This window comes from Cryptomeria japonica, chromosome 5 (genome assembly GCF_030272615.1).
Source record: "Cryptomeria japonica chromosome 5, Sugi_1.0, whole genome shotgun sequence".
In the NCBI taxonomy this organism is placed as follows: Eukaryota; Viridiplantae; Streptophyta; class Pinopsida; order Cupressales; family Cupressaceae; genus Cryptomeria; species Cryptomeria japonica.
Genome location: NC_081409.1, coordinates 587,704,084 through 587,716,390, shown reverse-complemented (window position 1 = coordinate 587,716,390; position 12,307 = coordinate 587,704,084).

Sequence of the window (12,307 nt, the reverse complement as noted above, 5' to 3'; positions counted from 1 at the left end):
CACATAACAAAATAGGTTCCCAGTATAGGTTACAAAGAAATTGGATATGACATACCGGTAGGAAAACAATTGACTGAACTATTCAATAACATGGGTGAGAACAAGGAAAACAATATTCATGACTTTTTCCAAGCATTAAAGACCAAAATGAAGAAAAGAGTAAGGTTATCTCAGAAAATAGTAGACAAATACAAAGATGATATATGCTTTGTCATTAAGAAAGATGAAATCTGGATGGAAGCGGTCATCCCAAGGACAATTTGGGTAACCGAGATGGGCTATGAAACAAATGATCACATAGTTGAAACATATGCTAAAGCACTTCTGGAAGCCCCCAATGAACCTAAGGAAGAAGTATTTGGTAGTGTTGAGACTATAGAAAGCCAAATACAATCAAATAAAAGAGTAAAGAAGGTTGAGGCATTTGTAAGGAAAGGGTCCAGACAAGAAAAATCCATTAAGGAAGATGTATTAAAGAAAACCGGCATAACAAAGGATGTGTTGGCAGCTCCACAACCTAAAACTCACCTATCACTGGTAGGTACTTCTTCAAAAGGTGACATGCCAACAACTTTTAAAAGAGTTGTAAGAAAAAGAGATCCCTCACCAACAACCACACCTTCACCTAGAAGAACATGGCAAAAGCAACAAGTAGTGAGATCTTTGGTTAGAAAGGCCACACCGAAGAAGAAGCTGATACCTAAGAAGAAGAAAAGGACAAACAGAGACTTGGCCCCTCTTGATATACTACTAAATGAAATCATAGAGGAAGGTAAACTGAAGAATATAGAGAAAATATATGACACTCTATCAGCTGATGAGAAAGAGCAAGTTGAGAACAGTGTTATATTGCATATGGACATGTACAAGAAATTTTTGATGGAAGTAGTCAATGAAATTCTTGATGAATTATTCAAAAGACTTGAGGCCAGAAGGCAAGCAGTGATAGAATTAGATAAGAAAATAAAAATTGAGAAGCTACTTGTTGTATATCCGGTAAACTCTCCAAAAGAAATTGATTATTTGATTGCTCAAGCAAACCGGATAGTATTCTCTACTGTACACCGGCATATTTCACTAATGGCAGGAAGAGTTAATTAAGTGACAAAGGAAACAAAAGATGGATGGGATATATTCCTTGTTGAAAAAGAAAAACAAGAAGAGTATAGGAACCCTAAACCTATAAAGGTATATCAGAAAGATAGAGACAAGGGGAAAGGTAAAGTTGGTGGACCACCAAGCATCAAAGTTAAAAACAAGCTAACCCCATCGGTGAAAATAACAACTACTGAAGATCAATTGGAAACAGAAAGTATGGATGTAGAGGATAACAATCCTAATTCTGAAGTCCTATATACTGTGAATGTTGATACTCAAAAGATCAACATAATAGTAGACAAAGATACAGCTAATAAGTCAGATATGGCTAATGAGCCTTCGGTAACAGGGGAAACAGAGAAATTGGTAGAAGATATAGAGAAAAATGTAGAGACTGAGTCACAAATAGAGACAACACAACATACAGAGAAACCAACAGAGCTAAAGGCTCTGGAACAACATCAACCGGAACAGGTACATAAGGAAACAGTGCCACCGGTAACTAGTGAAGTAGGAAAATCAGTGCTTAAAGAAATGCAGACACAAGGTGACCTACCAGAGGTCAATACAAGCATGGTTACTTCCATCGGTACTCAGATTGTTGGATCATCATTGGCATTCAAATCAACAAATGTGACTGAGGTATTACTTGATTCTATCAAGAAAATAACTGACTGCAGCTCACAGGCTTACAAAGCAATTGACGATTCTATACCAATTTTGAAGGTAATAGCTCCCAACTGTAATATAGATAATAAAGATTCTTTAGGACAATTGGATACATTGTGTAAATATATCTCAAAAAACATAGAGAAAATAAAGGAAGAATCATTGAAGGATAAGGTAGAAATTGAGAAACAGAAATTCTTTGAAGAGGAAATAAAGAAGTGTAACATAGATTTTGACACACTTCTACCAGAACTATGTAATTTGTTGAAAGAATACAAAAATCTATATAAAGAGACATGTAAAACAAACTTTTTGACTGTAGATATTGACAAGAAAATAAGCAAGGCACAGGATGAGATAAATAAACTTGCAGACAACTTTGTCAACTCACCTGATACACTATCAGTTTTTGAAGAGAAGATAGCAAATTTTGAGGAAGAATTACTCAAACTGGAAAGAGAGAAAGAAAGAATAATAAATAAGGCAAAACATTTGAGATCTAAACTAAGTCCAAGATTGGACTATTTAGCATCTCTGCGAAAGGAAATTTCCGAGGCATTAATACAGGACAGCAAAACACCGGCAGAGCATTTGCAGCATCTCACCGGTACAATAAAGAGAACTGAGACATCAATAAAAGATAGTAGAAGTTTATGGATGGTCTAAAATTGATTTTGGGAGATCTTTTTCAAATTATAACTACCCAGCTACAAGGTTGAGGTTATGGATAGATGAAACTACATACTCTACTGACATCTTGACAACCTTTGTCATTGATGCCAAAGGGGGAGTAGTGGGATGAGAAAGTTCAAAACATAGGATTCATATGCTCAGGGGGAGCTCTCACATTTTTGGTAAACATTTTTTTTGGTAACATTTTTGGACTACACATTTTTGGATACTTTTTGAAATTTCTCATGAGTGTTTCCATCAATGCCAAAGGGGCAGATTGTTGGCATATGGACACTCCAATGAGACATTGTATGTGATTCAAGGTTTTGTCATTGATGGCAACCTTGCATTCCTATGGCACCGGCAAGATATTATATCGGCAAAGCATTACACCAGCATCAGCAAATCACACTCAGGACACCGGCACCGACACAGAAGAAAACATGTATACCGGCACAGAGGCCGATAGGATTTTTGTTATATAATATTTTGTTTATTATTGTAATCCGACTTGGCAAATTGTAAAATGACTCTTATATATAAAGGAGATCATTGTAGACATTTGTAGGAGTGATGAGAAAGCATTAAGGAAAATATTAGGCAGACCTAATATGTGAAATATAGGTCAAGGGTATATGTAAAGAACAAAGCAGGAACCAGTACTGAATCTGGCATTGAAGATGCTATTGTAAAGAAATACAAGTCATTGGATTAGTATAATCCTTATTGTAAGTTAGTGTGACTTCCCATTGAGTAGTGAGCTTTAGGCAGTTGGCCTTCCTGCATGTGCAGACCCTTATTGTAAGTAATATTCTCTTATTGGCCAGTGAGTGAATATTGTGGGTCACAAATCCCATCGAGGTTTTTCCCACACCGGGTTTCCTCGTTAACATCTTGTGCTATGGTATACTTTTCATGTGGATATTCTTGATTCTATTTATTACATTATTTCTTGCATACCAGTACACTGTTATATTATGTTCTACATGTTTTAAGTTAAGAAATTCTACCTATCGGTTAGATACTGATTCACCCCCTCCTCTCAGTATCTGTGGGACCCCTAACATATTGCATAGCTAAATAAACTTCTGGAGCACCACTTCCAAAGTACCAAAACCATGAATACAATAATCTCAATTGATGCCAATAATCATATCAAAATTGTATTACCATAACTGCATCAAAACACAAAAATAGAGAACTACACTTTTGAAATAAGTCAACTACATACTCTCAAATTTTTTTAACAACTGAGCAATAAATCGATTGCCATGACCAACACCAGATCTCCCTCATCAAGATAAATGTATCCTCATATTTACCATACTTATTATTGGAGCAATAAACATGGCTGCAACACATTAGCAACAACTAGGATCTGCCATATGCGTCATACACACCTATCTTCCATTGTTCTGCATCTCATCATACATACCTATCTTCCACTATTCTACATCTCATCATACATACCTATCTTCCACTATTCTACCTCACATCATACATACCTATCTTCCACTAGTTTGCATCACATCCAAACCAATTTGGATCACTAGGTTTGGCGTCAATGGCAACTATTTCTAACACTATAATTATTTTTTTGTCTAATAATTAGGCCAATATAATATTGCATTTACTACTAAGCGGGGTACCTATACCTATTGTAGACACCTAAAATTGCCCTGCACCTATAAACACCAATTTTACTAATTATTCCTCTACATTGGTTAAATAATTCTCTAATTATTTAATTAACCTAATTTATTTCTTCTAAATTAATTTTCATCATTTTCATCACAAACTAACTCTATATGTTTGTGGCACTTTGGAAGATGTATTCAAATATCTTTGGCCTAGTTGAGCCTTGCTTTGATCTATAATGTTTCATATTTCTTGGATTTATTTTTTTGTCAACTAGTGTAATACTACATGTTTTATCTATATGTTATTTTGAAGTTGACTTGATTGGTGTTTTTAAGACTTGCAGAGGATACAAATGTGTAGCGTCATAAATTGTACACACTTAATTGGGTGGTACAATTCCACGCTTAGGTTAGCACTCTCCTTAGTGTGTTGCATCTTGCATTTTAATTTTCCTTTAAGAATTTATTTAAATCTAATGTCCCATTTTATCCCTCTACACATCATAAAATTGGGTCCTTAAATACTAAGTGTGCCCCTTTTTATATTATTCTTTCAATTTATTAATTCATCAAAACCCTAATCATGTCCTATTTCGACATTCAAGGCCCAATTTTGCATATCTAAGCACCTTGAATCATTGCATCCTCTTGGGGTTGACTTTATAACCAAGATACCCTGCATCCTGAAAAATTTGATCAAACCATGGTGATTCACCATGCTCCCAACATTTTCTTCCCAAATTTTGGGATCATATTTTGGCAATATTATAATGTTTCAAACCGACTTGGTGCAAAAAAAAATCATTTCTAGGTCAACCTATGATCAAAAACAAACTTAGGGTTTCATATATAAAACCTTTCCTTTCCTCATTTGAAGGATCCATCTACAATCAATTGAAGGAGCCTCTTATGAAGTGAAAGTACAGGTTATGTGGAATTTTCAACCAACAAATCAAGCATCTATCAAGTCTTCATCAACCTTTTTTAATCATCAATTGAATCTTTGGAGACATTGAAGAGTAATAGGAGATCACCGACTATTGATTGGCTTGTACCTCTCCCTTAGAGTTTGGTATGGTTTCATGTTATTTTCATGGCTCTATGTGAGTTTCACAACACTTGTTTTCAGATTTATATTCATGCTTTAGATCCATTATTACATTTTGATTTGAATCATTTACATTCACTTAGGGTTTTATGCTCATAACGTAGGATAGAACTCTAATTCTTGCATTTTAACACATTTAGGATTTATACACACACATTTTCAATGCATTATCAGCTATTTGTGAAGGTGGAAATCACCAAAACAAGGGGTTTGACTAAGGTAAAACCCTATATAGGCACCCAAACACAATTTTCCATCTTGTAGGTACATTTAAAGGATTCTGACAGAGTTGCAGACTTCCGGGAAGCTAGAACTCATAGGCATAGTCTTAGATATAGAAACAAGCCCCAAATCCTTGGGAATAGGGTGCCCAACACCTTGTCCCTTGAATAGGGTGCCCAACACCTTGGTCCTCTACATTCCTATGCAATTTTTGATAGTTTTGTATATCAGGACCTAAATTTGCAGATTCCAGAGGTACATGCTAGCTCTGCAACAAGGACCAAAGTGCCCAGTGCCTTGGTCTAGCTCAATCAGGCTTAAATTGCAATGATAGGTGCACATAAAAATTTCCTCTTTGATTTTGTACTTTGTGTCTCAGTTGCAGTTTTGTATTTCTCTATTATTGCAGTTTATATAATCATTTTCATTCATTTCACTAGCCTAGTTCATCATCATTGCACATTTAGTTCACTTCCCTTTCATAGCAGCAAAGGAATAGAAACCCTAAGATTATTCTTTGACTCTCTTTTACATGAGTTAGTCAAAGTGAATCACTTCCTTAGGCCCTTTTGTATTCCAATGTGTGGAGGAAAGTGGGGCTAGGTCCCAAACAACCCAATCCCATTTTTCACCATATCACATTTTGGTGAACTCGACATGTCCTATGCTGACTTCTAATTTTCATCTTAGATTTGATTTATATGCACTTAAATTTTCATTTTGTAACCATTTTTTAAACATATAGCTCATGCACTTTTATGCTTGCATTTAGTTAGATACATAATTGCTTCATTGATTAGACATTCAATTTTATTTATTTCCTTGCATAGTTTCTTTCATTTCATTTTGTAAAAGAAAAATGACATTTTTAAATATTTTCATGCCAAAAAAGTTTTATGGGGCACTACCCCAGACCCAATTTCGTATCATCAATTCTAGTTCCTAAGACCTTGCTCTAACACTTCACCGCCTTCTTAGTGAACCTATTAAAGATATTTTGAGGCAAGAGGATGATTTTAATAACAACTTTATTAATTCTCGGTATCCTAAAGATGAAGCATTGATAAATAGTGCTATTCCCTCTCCCAAAAATGGTCCTACCAATGGGGGCATCATAGTGCAAGGAGATATTTATAACACTTCACTCATTGATCTCCCTATTTGGGATGAACCATTAGATGATGGTGTTAATTATTCTCTTAATTTGTCCCTCCCCTTTGAGAGTAGCTCGATCAAAGAATATGATATTATGGTAAAAGAGGATGATCTGATTGACAATTCCCTTAATAACTCATCACCTTCTATCCATCTCAATACTAATCTCTCTAAAGATGAAGCATTTCCCTCTCCCCATATTGTCTCTACTCATGAGGATACCCTAGTTCAGTTAGAGATTGTCCATGTTTCTTTCAAAGATCTCCCTCCCAAGGATGAATCTTTGAAGAGTAATGTTAATCCTTCTCATAAAGAGTACCTCCCCCATGTGGACACTTGGGTGATAGAGGATGATATGATGGTTACCTTCCCTACTAATACTACACCTTCTTTCAATAACCTTCCTTCTAGGGATGATTCATTCATGACTAGAGGTAATCCCTCTCCCAAAATTGATCTTATTCATGATAACATTTTTTTTGCAAGAAGAGACTATCAACACTTATTTCAATAATTCCCCTCATAGTAATTATGTTGATCCTTTTCCTAAAATGTATACCCCTTGTAAGGATACTTTGGAACAAGAGAATGTTAATAGGTTACAAGGGTTCACTATCATTAACAATCCCCTCTATGAGGATGATCCGAATTATGGATTCAAATGACAACACTCGAGTGAGAACCTGTGGTATTATGGATTTGCTTACACAAACAAAGTAAACACAGAATTGAAGCAAGCCAAAAAGTAATTCATTCTATTCAAAAATCCAACATATAACAATTCATGAGATTCCAAGCGTCACCAAAAACCCCTTGAGAATCAAAACTCAATAGTCATATTTGTTTATTACATAATAAAATCAAAAAGTACAAAATTTTCAAAAACCTATATCAAATTTTATCCTAACTTTGACTAGACATAACTTTCTACTCATGACTCAGAATTGCGAGCCGTTTAACTCGTTTGAAAGGTCTCCAAGAGTTGTAGGCGAAGTCTTGAAATAGTTGCCTATGGAAATGCTCTAAAGGACCGAGAAAAGTTTTAAGGGATAAAAATACCTAGAAGGCCTTCAGAAATCCCAATTATTAACATGTAGAAAAAAAATAGAAAAAATATTTTTTTGATATTTCAAAATTGTTTCTGATCAGAGGATGTCCCTTTTTGATGTAGGGACTTTCGAGGATCATTACTTTTGACTCGAAGATCTCTTTTTGCTGAAATTTTATAGGTGGATTTATTATGAGGATTTGTTTGGATTTCCATAAAATCTTATCTTAGTTGGTGGCCATTTCAACATTTTATCAGGAGCTGAAAATTTCATTTGGGCCTCCAAAATCAACATATAGTGTTTTTTTTTGGGTTTTTAGAAAGTTGTTTTTTAATAAATTCAAAATCATGTTTCCAATTTTGAATGTTAGTTGGAAATTAATCTCACCTTAGTTTTATGAAGTTTTAGGAAAAATCCTAGGTTCATAGGATTCATCTGGAAAATTACTAAAAATGGAAAAATCTGACAATTGTCAAAATCTGCCAAAAAAGGTAATTTTTGATTTTTAGTTTTTTGAGAGTTTTTCTTTGATATAAGGATCTTTTGATAATTCTATAAGTAGAGTTGGTGAATGAAAATAGAGAATTTTTCAATCTATCTTGTAATTCAGGTTGGTCCTATTCTATAATAATTGAATTAGCTTGAATGTGTGTGTATGCTACATCACTTTTATTCAATCCAAAGAAACTCCAATTCATGAAGAAATGTTTAACGTTGATAATCCTCTTTATGAACCACTTCATGATTTTGTCTCTCCTAAAAATTCTTCACATGTTCCCAAACCATCTTCAATCAATATTTTACATATGAATGGTTATTAAACACATAATAAACCTCTCTTCACAATTCAAGGTGCTAGTCCTTCTCCAATTTCTCAACCTCTTAAGAAGCCTCTCTTTATGGTTCAAGGTGGCTATAGTAATGATTCCTTTTGTACTCCTTGTAAACCAGTTATTATTGTGCAAGGAGGATATCCCACTAAGAGTCCTTATGAGTATGCTAAGAAAATCACCCAAGAGAGTTACAATTCAGTTGCCCACATATATTATATGAGGAACAATAGGCACCCTAATCTTCCTTTGGTTATTCCTTCTTCACTTCCTAATTCTCAACCTATTATCCTTCTATTACCTCATATCTCACAAACTCTTGGTAAGGAGTATGATCTATTAAACAACTTAAGGCTACTTCTGCCAAGATATCTCTTTGGGATTTAATTCAAACTTCATCTACACATCATGGAATGTTACAAGATGCTTTAAAGAACTTCGATATCCCACCTGCAGTGACACCTAATAATATGGCTTCTTTGATTGATCATATGAATGAATCTTGTTGGTGTAATTATTTATTCATGCTGGATATAATTACACTTTACTTGAGTGTACTTAGGTACATGCATAACATTTTAGTTTGCATATGAGACACTTAAAGAGATGTGCATATATTGGGAGTGTGTATGTAGGAGAATTTCCACCTTTTATGATGTGATATTGTTGTTACTTTATCATATCCACTTATTGTGGAATGATAATTCCACCTTCGATGAGTGATCCACCTCATATGGAATATTTTACTATTTCTCCTATGTACCTTTACCTACCCTTGCATCTCATTGAGCCACATGTCATCATTGTGTGCTCTCTTGTCTCTTAGCCTTGCCTTTATAAGTAGGCTCATCATACATTTTATGTAATTCTAATGATCCAGTTGATCATATTTTGCTCTTGATTAGAATATAGTTTATTCTCATCAAATCTATTTGTCTCTCTTTTGTGCTATTCAATGTGCTCTTGATCTTGGCTATTTTCAACAAATGCTTACATGGTATCAGATCCATTAAGGCTTCATCGATTAGTCTTTTTCGAGAGCTTTTGGAGCATTCTAATTTCAGATTTGGGGAGCTACAAATTTTGGGAGTGTCTTATGGTGATTCGACCTCACCATTGTGTCCAGGAGACCGTTTCCATGAATTTTGAGTATAAATTCGGCCATATTTGGTGAAAATTGATTTCAGGGCTTTGGAGAATTTTTTTAGCCAATTTGACTAAGTAGTCTGGATTTTTCAAAAAAATAAATACAAAAATATATGTTTTATTTTCTACAAAAAATTATTGTCAATTTTTTAATTCACAGTTTTTAAATTTATATGTAAAAGTGTTTTGAAAATATTTATTAACACAAAAAATATATATATTTTAACGGGGGGTTTTCACCTCCTTGCTTCCATCCCATACTGTATTTACTTTCTACGAAGATTTTTTTGGGGCTCGCCATCGTACTTTTTTGGCTTGCTTCGGTCAATTCTTTTGGATCTACTTCTTGTCGGCAGCCTTCTTCATTTTTCAGCACCACCCGTGGTGGCACCACTATGTAGCTGCTCCCACTGCTGCAAGTTCTTCCAATCTACCCCACCTTTACGCCGCTTCGACTGCCTCAGTTTGCATCACCACAGATAGTAACCCCTTTTCTTTGCGAAGCCAAGGGTCCTTGGTTTTTTCACCATCCCAGCCGAGTTGAGCATTGTCCCATCGTGTTGCATCGCCTCCCACTTAGGTCATTCTACTTGTCACCTCGGCCACTACAACACCACCATCTATGGTCCACAGCCCAGCCAACAACCCTACCACCTGTGCGCCACATGGTGGTAGCTAGTTCGTCCATGCAACAATTAAACTGCCTAGTCAGCTGAAACACAAGCCGCCCTCTAGGACATATGGTAGCGAGTCATTCGGCCATGAGAGACCCAGTCACAGGCACAATCAACTTCCACTTCACTTCTCTGTACCACCATACAGGGTGCCAACATAGAAATCATCGTGTGTATAGTCAACACATGGTATACATAGTTAGAATGACACACGACATGCATCATGTCATTGGACACCTCAACACTTCATACTGCATAGTCATTGGCTCTGGTTAGTGACTGTACCGTACTATATAGACATCCACGCAAGCATGCAGGCAAAGTTCATATGATGGGTAGAGAGGCATAAAATTTAATCCCATGGAACAATGACATCAACATTACATCAGCAATTTTTTCAAAATTTATCAGCCCCCTCTCATTGAGCATTTTGATTTTGTAGGCAAACTTCGAAGGGCCATAACTTGCTCAATTTTGCTCTTTTTTTGGTTGTTAAAACTTTTTCCAGTCTTCATTTTGACAATCGGTAATCGATAAAATGTATGAACCGGTATTACTCTGTGATGAGTTACTAACCAGTATTTTTGTGATGAGTTATCATCCACTGACACTTTGGTGGTGATTTTGTGTTGTGTTACCAAATGCGTCTAGATGCACTGAACCTAGGAACTTGAAATGTAATCTTATTGGACTGACATGAAATCAGATTCCTTTATAAGGACATCATGTCTAGGGTTTTAGTTGTTGATAGGGTTTTAGTAGTGCATGAGTTTTTTGTATGTGTGATTATAGAAGAGAAGATTAGGTCTTTGTGAAGGAACAAAGTGTGGAGATACTGAAGACTAAAGTAATGCTAAATGTGCATTAACAATGAGCTATCAATGATCTAACCAAGCATACTATGCTATTATCTAGATCACTCACTTGTTGATTACTCACATCTTTGAAAGTCTGAAACCCTTAACCAAGTAGGTCTGGCAAAGCCTTTGTAAATCCTCTAACAAGGTGGTTCACAACTGTGGATCTGAAATCCTCTCACAAGGTAGTCTTTAACAGGACTTATCTCCTAACAGAGATCTAGATTCCTAACAAGATCTATTCTGGTGAAGAACATTGTATGACCTTAACCGGTCTGGTTACTATTCTATAGATAGTTACTTGTGAGTTTCAGCTCACCGTGGTTTTTCCCATTTGGGTTTCCACATCAAAACTTCTTGTGTTATGGTGATCGTGCTCTTGTGGGGAATTCTTTATTTGCTATTTGGTTTGCATTTGTCTTAACCAGTTTGTTAGTAAATCTGTTACACCGGTTGATTGCCAAACTATTTAAGTGTTTGAGTTCAGTATTTTTTGGTATACTAATTCACCCCCCCTCTTAGTATTCATCAATTGGTATCAGAGCCAACCTTTCTATAAGTTTAACCACTTGGAAGAAGATATGGGTGAATACACTATGAGGGAACTTACTCATCATCTCACTTAGACTGAGAAAGCCTTTGATGAACTCAAAGTCAAATATAAGGCCTCTCTGGCAAAAAGAAGAGAGCATGCTGAGAAACTGATGGAGCTTACTGAAAATAGTTCTTCTGATGAAGTGAACATGGAAGCCCTAGTTGAAGAAGTTGAAAAACTGAATGAGTCTAATGCCAACCTAAGGAGGGAATTGGAAGGATTGACTATCGGAATGTGTCAAGAACTTGAGAACCAGAGGAAAGATGAAGATCTGGTAAAAGAAAAAGATCATGAGATCTCCAAGCTGAAGCAAGAAATCAGTGCACTTGCTGCTCATCTCCAAGAGAGTAAAATGGAAAAAGAAGAAATGCAAGGTGAACTAAACATGGCTATTTCTGAGAAGGAAACCTTGAAGGAATCCAATGCTTCTATTTCCAAGGAACTCACCGAGTTAAAGGAAATACTTGCCAAATTCAATAAGAGTACTGATAAGCTTGAACAAAATCTTGAATCAGCAAAACAGGTAAAGAATACCACTAGACTTGGTTTTTTTAGTTATGAGGAAGGTGAGACCTTTGGAACAAAAGATGGA